Here is a 14,772-nt window from a genome sequence, read left to right on the forward strand (position 1 = left end):
GGAACAGATTGATTAATGTATCGAAACGGGGGGTATCGTTATTTTCAATCGGTTTATTTCGAGCGTGCTTTTTTAATAGCATCTCTTCGTATATCTTCCACTTGGTTCGGTCATCGAGCGCTTCGCTTTTTAAAATTTCCGCCATTTCCGTGTCAATATCCGGTTTGAGTTGTGGGGGGGGCGTAATCATCGCTAAAGTCATCTTTTTCGAGTATCTTAAAATTTTTTATGTTCAACCTGTTACGGCTCCCACGAGCGACGACACAATAGGCAGAAGAAACGAGAAAAATCCGGCACCTTTTTGATTTAATAATATTCGTTTTTTAGTTTGCCAGCCCAATTTTTTCTGGGCAATTTTGCGTAACGTTTTACGGTGTATTTTTAATCGTAGTTTTTGCCTCGTGGTTAAACGTATATTCCCGATAAGAGTATTATACACGCAATCAGATATCGCTTCGATCAACTCTTTATTGGCGTTAATTAAAATATTACGTCTCTTAACGCCCTTGAATTTGCCGATCGATTCGAGCAGTTGTTTTTGCGACCTGACTCGTCGAGACATTGTACATCGAATGAATTCGACTCGCTGGGTGGGGTGTGTGGTAACTAACCACCCTCGGAAAAGTATTATTTCGGGATGTATACCGAGACTTGCTCGCCTGGGAAAATATTAGTTCTGATCCGATGTGAGTCGGGGCAATCTTTCTGAAGTTCGATCAATACGTAAGAGTTTGGTTCCTTAGTCGCGTCAGAAATCGCTTCGATAACAAAGTTGGAGTTATCAGGGGCCATTTGGTGCGCCAAGCAAAATCTGTGTTTTGTCCCGTACATTTTTCGTTAAAAGTATGTATTGGATAGCGGCCGGCATGCTAGAGACACAACCCCCCCCCCCCCCCTCGTGACCCCAGACGCGCGCGGATAGCGGATCGAGAGAGAGGGAGAGAACGCGCGCGAGCCTCTCTCTCTCTCTCTCTCTCTCGTACGCCGAGACGGCGACTCTCGACCACGGAGACCGGCGACTCTCGACCCGCGGAGACCGGCGCCTCTCGACCGCGGTTCGCCCCCATAAGAGCGAAGGTTTTTTTAAGCGCGTATTTTATATCCGAATGGAACTGTTCGGTAATTCGATAAAACCCGAACTTTATCCATTACGGGTCTATACGCTTTTTCCAAGTCGACGCTAACGAGCGTATGATCCGGAAGTCGACGTATTTGTTTGGGCAGAGGCACGGCAAACACCGCCGATATTTCAGTTTATTCGTCAGTCACTCCTAGCATAGTTTTTAAATTTTCGCCGTTAATGATATGCTGATTACCGATATTAATTCGAAATCCTTTCACTTTCGTAACGTTAAATTTTTCGCCCGTATCCGGATTTTTCACCCAAAACGAGTAATTTTTTGGCCCGCCATACGCGGCTTCGTAAATAAACGAATTTTTTCCATAAACAGATAACTCGCTGACCATATCGCCGAAATAATGGCCCGTAGTAATAAGGGGTTGCTTCGAGACGTACTGGAGGGCGTCAGTGTCCAAATATAACGCGTTCTCTCCGACTAGTTCTAGATATTTTAATAAAACTAATCTCGCTTGACAGGTTTGTTAAGCGGCAATTACGCAATTTGTATGTTTTAGAGGGATTTCCGCCTCCTTGATGGGGGCTGATTTCACTAGAAGAGTCGTATCGTTGACTGTCAAAACCGATTTTACGTTGATTTCCGGATTTGATAGCAGTTCAAAGAACACTTTGGGTTCGCGAACGATTTCAGTTTTGGTCACAATGGATCGCTGACCTAGTTTTCTGGAAAAATCTCGTTTTAATATCTATCACGCTACCCAATATGATTTATAACCCCAATGGGGGGTAATAAAATCCATACAGACCCCCACATGGAATTAAGCATTAGTTTCGAGATGGCTCGAAGTCCCTCGTTTTTCGATACTTTGGTGGGGTCCAATTTGACCCCTTCATGACGCTCGAAAGCCGCAATGTACTCGGCCCTGGCTTCGGGGGTCTGACAATCTGAAGGCCAGCCGCTCGCATCCACCTTGGTTTTTAGGAAACAGTCACGTAATCTCGAAAAATCCCACCGCTGTCCGTTGCAGGATCGTACTGCGTCACACTGTATGACCAGGCCTCGATTTTTTTTGTAATTTTGTATCCGCGATTTACCGCCAATCTTAATTCGCCGATTACCCAAACGCCTTTAAGCATTCTTTCGTCGTCAGAATGCTCGCAGTTACCCTGGTACCGTAAATCGGCGCACATCCGGCATAGGGTAAACGTTAACTTCTTGTTAACGGTCCGATACGGAAGGATAGGATGGAATAAATTGGTTGGCGGGCGCACGTTACATAACAATAATCCCTCAAAATCGTCAATGGCTGGAATATCGGTACCGAGCAGAATTGTTGGATGTCCAACGGGTACTTTGCCCCTATAAAAGGGAAAACACACTTAAATATTTGTTTTCGTCATATATATTTTTCGATATAATACCGTTTGTTTATAAAAGGGTACAGGCGGCAAATATCCACGTAGAAAATTTTATCGTCGGTTCCTTCAACGTTACAGTACGTTCGTAAGGCTGATACTCTGCCCCCGAAAAAAGCGGCTCGCGGGTCTAAACGTTCCGTTAAAGTTTCCGAAAATTAGAATTTTTTAAAAATTCATTTATGGCAGGATTTGGTTGTTTTTCCAAAATCCAATCGCACCCCCATTGTTGAATGACGGTATAACCCATTTCTTTAAGTTTATTGGTTGTCCGCATCGTGTTGGAAAATCGTGTATTAAGGGTATCGCTCGCGTGAGCGTATAAAGGCTGGTTCCTATTTACAGAGTCCCCGAAGCAAGTCCTACATCCGTGAAACCTTTAGTGAAAGAAACCTGTTTATTTTTTGCCTCTTCGAACTTTTTAAAATAATACTTACCAACAGCCCTGATATTGTAGAGCGTTTTTCTCACCGATTAGACCATCAATTTTAATTTTTCCAGCACGCGGTTCTCGCCCATTCAGCGTTGACACGATGGTAACATTCCGGACATGCGCTTCCCAAGCCAGCCATTCTAATGCCTCGGATAACCGATACAAATTAGCCGTTATTATTCCAATCGTTTCTGGCTTTAATTTTTTTTTCTTAGCACGTAACTACACACTGACGCGATAGTTACACCCACGCTAAACGGATTAACTTCGCACAAGTCTTGAAATAGTTTCATTAACTTTAAACAGCCTTTAGCTAATATGTGGGTATCTCTAGAACAATAGAGTTTTAACGTTTCGAGGTAATTTAATTATAACTTGCAATAGGAGTTGCGTATCATAATTACTAGCATTATGTCCAAGCGCGGTCACTCTTCTTATCCGAGCCAGTGTTCTTAAATATTCGAAAAAGTTTCGCGCGGAATCTGAACCCAGAAATTGTCGTTGGCTACGTCGGGTGTATCAACGCACACGCAACAATAAGTTTCCGACACGCATAAAATGGGTTGATGAATATAACAGTTTTTCTTATCGGGGTGCCGTTTGGTTTGGATAGTCTCAAAATCGTAAAATATCCACATTTGCGTAGGCTGACCGTTGGAATCGAAACGGGCTGGGTGGCGTCGCGGGTCTTTGATTACTTGGATGTAACATTGATGGCCCGAGGGGGAAAACTTACGACAAACTGTACAATACTGTTCGGTACAAGAATGCCGCTGGCCGTCGCGTTTAGTCAAATCGATTAGAATCGAACATTCCGAGCAATGAAATAAATTTTGGCATAATGATAATTTATCGCCGGTTAATTTTATTTTATGATGACCGTAGCAATCGACACCCGTAAAATTACGTAAACAGTCGGTACATTTTATTATATCTCCGGTACATTTTATGGCCCTGCAACACGCGAAACAATAGTCTGAACACTCGTGGGTGCTATCTCGTCTGTACCCCTCTAGACACTTTGAACAAAACTTTTCTTTCCCGAATAAGGGTGCCAGATTTTTAACTAGATTGAAATGGTCGCCCTCGTTTAAAAGTACAATACTTTTTTATCCATACCGGCCCGTACTCTAGAATCGTACACCAAGGTCGGCCAGCTGTTTTTGATTTGATAGATTAAAATATCGTATTCTTTCAGATACGTTCTAAATTTTCTAATTGACTCTGGCGACGCGCATTCTTTGTTAGGTCGGACACCCGATTTGGAGCATAGGAGGAGCGCCTCGGCTCGCTGAGCCAGATTGTTTTCTTTGGTATGCGACAAAGTTTCATAGACCGTTTTTAGTCTTTGGTTTTCAGGTTCATTCTGATATTTACACAGCGCCACACCGACGCAAAGAGCTCTAGCGAGACAGATTGAGTCGCTGTTCGCAATACGGACAATTGATCGCCTATTTCTAGAAAACATGGCAAATGTCTCTAGTCGTTTCCGTTTTGCACAGCCACCGCCCTGGGGTAGCCGGACAATGGAAAATTAAATTAATTGGGGCCAGGAAAAACGCTTCTTCCTCATCTGAGTATATAGCTTCGGATACCTCGTCCAGAAGGGCCTCAATATCAATTTGGTCACGCCTCCGAAATGAAATGGTTATATCGGGATGCGCCGCACCCAGCGCCGAACTACGGATTACTAGTTGTACCATGTCAGCGGCGTTTACATCGCGTAATACCCGTTCAGTGACCCTGGCAAGCCCTTCCGCTATATTATCAGATATTTCAGTTTCCAATTCAATTCCCGTCATTTTGAAGTTCGGGAAATGTTTTTCATTCTGAACCAATATTACGCAATTCGGGTCCTCAAAATCAATATACCCTACAATTGGGAAATTTCCGTCCTCCTCCCCGTAACCGCTTTGGTTAAGTAGGTCGTTGAAATATTCGTCCACCATTTCGGCGGATTCACGCGGTTCGGGGTCTCCAGCAGCATCGACCGTGACAATTTCGGGGTGTCTATAAAAAATAAATTTTTTTTTTAATTTCTTATATATTTTTGATACGCGGTACGAGAGAAAAAACTTACTCTTCAGGTAGTCCAACACAGGTTCGTCATATTCGGCACCCAACATAGCATCCCACTCGAGTTCGTGTAATTCTTTTTCCCGCTTATTATATCTAGCTTCAATAATTTCGCCTAACCGGGGCGGTAATGCTTGATTAAATAATCGGAGTTCCGCTACCGTTTGGCACGCTTCTGGAACGTGGGGGATAGTTTGAACAGTTTCAAAAATTTCAATAACAGTCAAAATTAATTTAATACTTAGACGGCTAAAGATTGCGGGTAACTTATTTGGAGCAAACCCCGGCTCTAAATTTAAAAATAAACATATTCCGTAATAAAATTGCAGTAGTTGGGGTACGGACCAGGGTCTATTTACCTCCAAATCGTCTAGAAACCAACATAAGCTTTCGCTATCCATTTTTTCTAGGTGCTAAGAAAACGACTTCCAACTTGAGAATACCGCTGATTAGTGAAGTTTCTTTGACCGATCGGGCTCTATTTATACGTATCTTTTGAGGCTGTATAAAAATAATATCACGTCGTTAATTCGAAACTCTATTATATAAAACTCGATTGTTTTCTAAAAGATGGGCCCACTGTTTTTTAAGCCTATAAATTTAAGGATGGATAGTGATCAATGGCTACTTTAATGATAGCCCCGTAAATTTGGTGGCGGTTCATCCTTTTATCGCTGACAAAGGTTGTTTTTCAAAAGAGCCGCCAAAAACTCTTTTGACTATTTTGACAAAGCTGGATGAATATACGAAAAAAAAACTTTTTGACAGTGCCCTTCTTGTTCTCCGATCGGCCCAATTTTTTTTACGAGCCGCTGGTTTATTAGACACCAAACACTTAGGGTGGAATCCTTTGGACCCACGCCGCTCGAGTCTTAATTATACGATGTGGGCCCCTACGATTTTTTCTTTGAAGGGAAAATGGTTTAGGGGCTCTTTTTTTGTGTCAACCCTAACCTTTTTTACGATGCAAATTAAGTTTGTCTTTGACGACCCACGCGCGACTCCTGACTTTAACATGACGCGTCAAATCGGGTATTGTTAAAATAGTGTGCTTTTTTCCCGCACCGAAATGTTTATAAAAAGCGATTGTTTTCACAGCTGTTTTTAAGCGTCGAAGGATGGTCATGGTAAAAGAGTTATATACTCAAAAACTTTTTAAAAAAGACGTTTCAAAGTGTTAGATATTTTTTGGGGACAAACGTTTTGTCGAAAAATGGTTATAAATGAATGTTATTGCGCGTAGACTTTTATGGATCCTCATAAACTATGTGGAATAGATCCTTTTAACTATTTCAGTTTAAGCTACGAGGGATTCTCATAGATTTTTGTTTTTACATTCCAAATGGCCCCTACGTATGGTGGGTGCCCCTCAAAGTGGGTATGGGGGTCCTTTTGGTATAAAAACCCTGGAACTGGATCCCCAAAACATCACAACTCTGCTATCATGACATCCAGAAGTCCATCGCCACTATTCTCGGATGAGGACGTCGACATGAGTTTTTTTAGTTCGGTGATCTCTAAATGTTATTTTTATATTTCCCCAAATAAACTTTTTTTCGATTTTGGCGGGGGTTTTTAATAATAATATATATATATATATTCAGCTTCGCCTTAATACAAGAGGGTGAATACCTGTTCAACCCGCAGGGTTTGGAGGCTGCTGCTGAAGCGGGTAGCTGGAGTCGCTCTTCTTCGGAAGGTGTAGGATGTTATCCGGACCAACAATTCCAGCGACCCGCCAACGTAATCCCTACCGCCGGACCGGGTTTCGTCATTGACGGGGATGGGTAAGCTTGAATTTATACCTAAATATTGATAAAAATATATTCCGTATTTTAAATTATATATTTGTTTAGTCTCATCAGAGACGTTTCGGCCCTCTTTGAGGCCCGGGCGTTCCTGACTGTGACGACCTCCCCGTCATTGGCGATGTCGGCGGTTCAGCTCGACAGCGACCTGCAAACCCTGCGGGTTTTATTAGACCTCATTTTTCGTAACCGAGTGTTATAACAATAAACTGCTTTACCTTATACCTTGTCTCTTTTTTTATATAATTATATTATTACACAACCCATATCCGGAGGTAATCCCCGTAGAGCCGGTCGACTTAGACCAAATTGACCCTAGGCTCCGGTTATTCCCGCCTAGCGACTCGCTTATAACGTACGCATATATTTTTCCTACGAAAACGCCGTGTTGCTCAGTCTTTTTTTTTTCTAAAAAGGAACCTCATGAGAGCAGACCACCAACCCAGTCTCGAAGTCGTGGCATTCGCTCAGAGGTAATTTTAAGTTATTTCATACGATTTAAATTTACGTCATACAACCCTCCACACCTTTTTTTAGACTTTCTCTCGAAATAAGCGAGTTGTGTAGGTGGAAGGTTGGAGCGTGTCTCGCGTACACCGACAGCGAGGAGCAGTCCCAAGCTGTATACGACACAGAGGGGCTGTCCCACGACATGCTCCAACAACTACTCGTCGACAGCCTCTAATTATTGTATATATTTTTTCATTTCTCGTTAATATTTTTCATTTGTAAATAATTCCTTTCTATATATTTTAGTCATTTGTTTATTTTAGTTGTTTGTTTATTTTAATAATTTGTATGCCATTTGCTTTTTTATAAAATATATAAAGTTTAAATTCGATTTTTGGTTTATTTATAAATTTAGTTTAAAGATAACTTCCGGTATGGAAGGTTCTATCACCGCCTCTCCCGTTAGTCGGCTTATCGCTAACAATCCTAAAAACGCATTACTAATCAGGTTGATTTTACTTTTAATGGGACTTGTAGAATTTCTATCTCTTTGGTTTACCAATATGGCCGTCGCTATACACATAACACCGCATAATTTGACTAATCGCGTGAGTCATTGAGTCAACCCATTACATCATCCTGATTACGTCACCAAATTATTATTTATATATAAGGCATTCACCCCGTCATCCATCGGCAGTACACTACAAACCGTTTCTCAAGCATCATGTCTAAACGAAGCTGTGTAGATAACGGTCCAGGGCCTACTAAAATGTCTAAATTTGACCCGACTCAGCGGAAAGTTAACCCTCGGTATTCACTTTCATCCGAGCTTTTCGTTACTACGGGGTTCACGTCTGAACTCGATATATCTATAGCTCTATGCAATAAAATCATACACCAGGTCTTTGAAATGTCTTCGCGCGCCTGGGATGATTTATACGGCCACTGGGAACAAATAAATGATACCCAACGGTTGCCCTTTCGATCACCATTCCCGCTATCTGATGCGCTAGTGACCGCTGCCATGTCTGACCAAAAAGAATTAACCTTGCAAAGTACGATATCCGAAGCGTCGGTCCTAATCAAAGCGCCGGAAACTCGAGAATTGGACAGATTCAAATATTTCATTAATTCGCACATTCAACTCCTTAAAGTGAACCAAAAACACTTTGAGTTAATGGGTTACGTAATAACCGATAATTATCGTAAAATTTACGAAATATTGTATAAAGAACCATGTGCACCCAACAATTTATTTCTACCGGGTGAACATGAAAGGTATGATACCGTTGTCCGCTATGCGTCCAATTACGAAACAGCATTTAAAATTATTGACGATTTTAAAGAAACAGTGGCCAACCAAAATATGTTTTGTGTATTTAACTTTTACAATTTGTTTACTATGGTATCTACAAACCACAAATATATTAAAAATAAATTGTTTTATCTTTAAGCGTTTTCATCCGCTTAATGTACTGTAACTTTGAATGTATCAATAAAACCTTATAATTTGTATACACTCTTCTCTTTTTTTCCAAAACACTTTTACCGATGACCGCCCCGCTATTTTACGGTACCCTTAGGGGGGGCCATATATAAGATGGAAAATAATGGGTGGAAAAGTGTTTGTCGGCGAAAACCCTATTTATTACCCAAATCGAAAGACGGGGGGCCAGACATTTACTATGACGGTTTATAGCTGTTTGCATAACATCGTTGTCCACACCGCCATAGGGGCAGATAACCCATTGACTCAGGTTTTATAACATCGTAAATCATCTAACCTTTTGACCCAGGGTAACACCGTAAATCATCTAACCTATTGACCTGCCGAAAATGTACGCAAAATGTGGCCCCTACAGGGGCCTGTTTCCCCTATTTAACGGCTGTTTGCATCGTGTCCACACCGCCGTAGGGGCAGATAACCTATTGACCCAGGGTAATATCGTAAATCAGCTAACCTTTTGACCTAACCTTTTGACCCCGCCGAATATTGCCACAAAATGGGGCCCCTACAGGGGCCTGTTTCACCCCCTGTTTCCCCCGCCCGCAAGTGCCCCGGTCGGCATATGCACTCCCTTATCTCTAGCGAGTATGATATGTTTAGTTCCGTGAAACTATTTTCCCTTGATTTACTTTTCTTCAAAATGAAGGAGAGTAAAAACAAGAAGTCGAAATTTTGTTTTCCAGTTAACATCTTTGGAGAATTGAAATTGGTCTAAACAATCACGACAATCAGAGCTAGGAAAGTTAAGAGACAACTATTTTCATGTTATCTGGAAATGCCGTGATAGAATATAAAACGTTATTTTCTTTTTAGAATTGAGGGTCTTATCGAATCGGGACTTGGCTCCATTTTCCCCAAAAAGATGCCCGAATTTTCGCAACAGTGTGTTGATAGAATTCACAAGAAACAGCCGAAACTGGCATACAATCAATTATCTTTGCTCGACTTGTCTTATTTCCTTTTGCTCTGGTTAATCTTAAATATATTGATCTTCATTTATTCCATTATCGAGGCGATAATCGTACTTCACGAAAGGAAAAAAAACTTTTTATAACTTCCGAACGGAAACGTAGAAACGCGTCTTGTGAAACCACCATAAATAATGGAATAGAATCAAAATTATCTTAAACCACAAAATGTTCCCCTAGTATTTAAACAGCTAAAATTTTCTCTTTGACTAACTACTTCTGGTCAAACACTTTAATAAGCAATAATCTGAAGAACAGCTTTACGATTAACATTTCTTTACATATTTATATAAACCCATTTGCAACACAGAATAAAATAAATCTAAATTGTTAATCCAAAAGCCAAAATATTTTATATTGAACAATTGTTTTATGCTAAACTGCCAAACTTCATGAAATCACCTATAATATACCGGAAACATTTATTTACGCTTAAATCTGTTGTGTATTAAAGCTTGCGCCTAAATGTTCTGGATTTGTGAGTTAAAGTAGTGCTTATTAAAGTAAAAAAATAAAAAAATAATGATAATTTTGCGGCATGAGTATATTAAAGCGAATTTTAAAAAACGATCTTTTTAAATCGGTAATACACCACTTGGGCTTTAAGTGCAGCGCTCGCGACGGCAAGTTCGAAAAACTCTAGTTAAGGAATGTGTATTGCGAGAAGCTTATATAGCAGGCGATGCTTGACGTGAAGGAAACATTTAGGGGCCCTAGGCAACCAACTACCAAGGCTTAGCAAACGTAAACAGAGTTCATTAGTATGCCTGTACCAGCCGGTTACTTTTGTTGTGTGCCTACTTGCAGAAATATATATTTTGCGCATTCGCAGAGATAATTCCCAATAGGTTCAACGGAAATAAAGAATTTCGTTTTGATTTATGGCAATTACGACATTACTTGTCGAAAATCGATATATGAAACTGATAGTCGTCGAAAATTCGTGCTCCTCCAACCGATGACGTCGTTGATGAACGTGTCAATTAAGGAAATGGAAGTGAAAAACCATGCAATAAAACAAAGCTGGGCCTATGGAAACGAATATCGAATTCCCAAATATTTCTAATCGAATACCGAGACAATGACAAAGTTTTTGGAACCAAATTCGGAATATTTAAATTTGATGCAAATACCACCTTATCGAATATTCGTTAATTAATTTGCCTAATAACGGTTTAAAATGAAAAATGTTAGTATGAGTTTTGAAATTTGCACTTGTTTACCTTAAGCTGGAAATTGTGGCGAGGATTGACTTAACGTATTTCGTTTCTTTCAACGCAAGGTTTTGAGTCATCGAAAGGTTTTGAGTCTAATACAAGTTGACAAGCCAAAATATACCTCTCCTTGGAAGAATTGTCCCTAGTGGTATTAATTTCTCGAGATGACCCTTAAAGATATCTCCGCAATTCAGAGTTATTTACTATAAACCAAATCCCAGTTCAATCGTGCCCGGTATAAAATTTTAATTTTAATTAAAATGATTGAGACGAAACATCCTAGTTAATTTATTCAGAATAATATAAATTAAGTAGTTACAATGTTCAGCGAGTTAGACGAACTAAAATAATGCACAATTGAATTTAACCCTATTTACAGAACAAGTTTATCATTTAAATATAATACGAAGCAAATTTTAATGAAAGAAATATCTACAGAGGGTAATTGTATTTTTCTCTCTTACGACATACGTGCCGCATCTTTAACGCTCATTTTATTTCAACCCTCGCCCTTGATTAAGATACCGTAGAATAGCTATATTCGACATCTGGTAGTGGATGACTCGTAGACTTCCTGTTGACGTTGTGATACATGCCGCATGAAAAAGACCAATACCGTCCAATTTCCAATATCATATAATGACTCGCACACCCAGGAAATCAATGACTGCATTAGGAATCGTAGATTTCCGAATATCCACACTAATAAAAAATTAATTAACAAGAAGAGAAAAACTTACCATTCACAAAGCACAGAAAGCCCCTTGAATAAATAATATATGACCGTAGACGGAATAGTTGGGGTTCTTTATAAAAAAACAAACAAACCCAATTGATGAATGCATTAAACCTCTTAATCAGTCGAGAAAACGTTTAAAATAAACTATGAGGTAATTACGTCCCAGTTAGAAACCCAGACCACTATGTAATCAACTCGATATTTTCTTCATATATGAACTATTATCCTTGAAATCTAAAAAAAAGACTGAAAAAAAAAACGAAATAAATTTCTTTAATATTTTCCCTAAGGAAGTCAATGGTTCGGCGGTGAACTGTCCGCATTGTTACAATGCGACCCGAGTTTAATTCCTGATCACGATCAAATTTTACATTAAAATACTAAATTTTTTAATTAAATATAAAATTAATATAATTTATAAATTTTTAAAATAATGTAGAATAAATTATAGTACATAACGTTATAACTTCGTAAAGGACATTCGCCAAAGCTGTTTTTTAGAAAAAAACCGTAGCTTAACAAGCGTTGGTGTTCGGTTGTACACATCGTAATTTTGTATAGTACATCTACCTATATTCGTTTTCAAATGTTTATATAGCGCACGCGCGCGTGAAAGTGAGTTTTTGGTTGCTGTTAAAAAAGGTGTTATTTTTCGCGTGTAAAAATAAATTAACGGCCAGTTCTGTTTTGAAATAAGAGGAAAAAGGTTTACCGGTTTTTATGTCGGAAAAGTTCGCGTCTTTTATTTCGCTGTTCACGACATTTTTTGGTCCGTCGAGCCGGATACATTCGTCAACTTGATTATGTTCCTCAACTAATCATCGAATCGGCTATCTTTCCGTGAGAGACAGTGAAAATTAGCGTGGATTCTCCGTTGGAAACCGTTTAAACCATCGATCATATCCCGATCGTAAACGAATCAACATAAGTCGTCATGGATGTTCTGGTGAGAAGAAGAGCAGCTATCAAGGGACAGATCACCAGGATTGAAAATGCGGTGGGTCAAACAGCAACGAATCTATCTGACGTCGCCTTGAAGCTGTATGTAGACAAGGTGGAAAAACTATCGAAAGACTTGGATGAGGTTCACGATGCCGTAGTTGCAAATATCGATCCCGACGACGACGATTTCGCGGATCACGAAGATGAATACAACCCCCTAATCGCTCGACTCGAAGATCTGACAATCCTACTCGTCACTGAATCGAATGAAAGAGCAGCAAACATTCCAGTGAGACAAGTCAGACCAGCTAGTGATGTACGTTTACCGAAGCTGGAACTTCCATCATTCAGCGGTGGTTACGTCGATTGGCTTCCATTTCACGATCTCTTCACGGGCACCGTACACAACAACGAATCGCTCACCGGAGCTAAGAAGTTTCAGTATTTGAAGTCATCATTACGAAACGAAGCAGCGCTCCTAGTTCAATCTATTCCGGTAACTGACGCTAATTATCTGGAAGCTTGGGATATCTTAAACAATCGGTTCAACGATACCCGAGAAGTCATCGATGCACACGTAAAACGTCTCTTCAGTCAAACTAACGTCATCCAAGAATCTTCATCCGCTTTACGAACGCTCATCGATACCACCGCCGAATGCATAAGGGCGCTCAAGGTTCTCAAAGAACCAGTACAACATTGGGACTCCATACTACTTCATCTTGTTAAGGAAAAACTGGATTCAGAATCTCGCCGACAATGGGAACTTTCCCTGAGGGGGACCGAAAGACCAACTTTCGAGGATCTCGTTACATTTCTTGAATAACGGGCCAGAGCCTTAGCAGCAGCTCCGCCTACAACTACTGCAATCAAGTCGAAGCCTCCATTACATCAGAGACCGAGTACAAAGGCTCATCATGGTGCTCTGAGCGAGACGTGTCACTTTTGCAACGAAACACACTCTGTATACAAATGTACCAATTTTCTGAATGCATCTTCGGACGAGCGTTGGAACATGGTCAAGAGGAGTGCCATGTGTTTCAATTGCTTACGAACCGGTCATCAAAGCAATGACTGCAAATCTGGTCATTGTAGGAAATGCAACGCACGACATAACACACTTCTACATCAAGAGAAGGAATTAACGAAGACGAAGGCAACCTCCGGTGTAGTTTCATGCCCATCTCGTGAAATAATTGGATCAACCCAAGTTATCTTGGCAACCGCAATGGTCCAAGTCAAGGGACTTGACGAGCAACTTTATCCAGCCCGAGCGCTTCTGGACTCGGGTTCTCAAGCCAGTTTCATCACGGAACAATTCACGAGGAAACTAAGATTGAAGCGAACACGTTTCAACGTCTCAGTTGACGGAATTGGAGCAACCGGAATGAACACCTCTCAAGGCAGTGTCATGGTGAATATTCAGTCAAATATCATTAACACGTCGGAGGTCATCGTCGAGGCAATCGTCCTGAAAAAGGTCACGGATTATTTACCTAACAGTCCGTTCGATCCTGGAAATTGTCTACACTTGAAAGGCTTAACACTTGCTGATCCAACTTTTCATAGCCCTGGACAAGTGGATATTTTACTAGGTGCTGACGTGTATCTAGAGCTCTTACAAGATGGCATTTGCAAGGGGAAAGAAGGTCTTCCAGGTGCCTTTAATACTCTTTTCGGATGGGCAGTTTCCGGTCCATTGCTGATGGCCGGAAGAAGTTCGAAAATAAAGGTCCACCATTGTACATTGGAAGCAGATTTGAAACATCTTTGGGAGCTAGAAGACATCCAGCCTCGAAGAATACTATCTCCAACAGAAATTCAATGTGAAAAGAACTTTGAAGAATCACATACACGTGACTCTACAGGAAGATTCACTGTACGATTACCAAAGATAAACGATGCACCAAAACTTGGAGATTCTAAACAAATGGCAATCCGTCGATTCTCTCACTTAGAACGACGTCTACGTGTTAACCCGAATCTCTATGAGGAGTACCGCAAGTTCATGGGGGAATACATTGCCCTTGGACATATGGAACTCATTCCCTCGAATGAAATAAAAATCGAAACCAATCCATCTTACTACGTGCCTCATCATGCGGTATTCAAAGAAGACAGTACCACCACGAGAG

Source organism: Leiobunum rupestre, chromosome 5 (genome assembly GCF_980474605.1).
Source record: "Leiobunum rupestre chromosome 5, qqLeiRupe1.1.hap1, whole genome shotgun sequence".
NCBI lineage: Eukaryota > Metazoa > Arthropoda > Arachnida > Opiliones > Sclerosomatidae > Leiobunum > Leiobunum rupestre.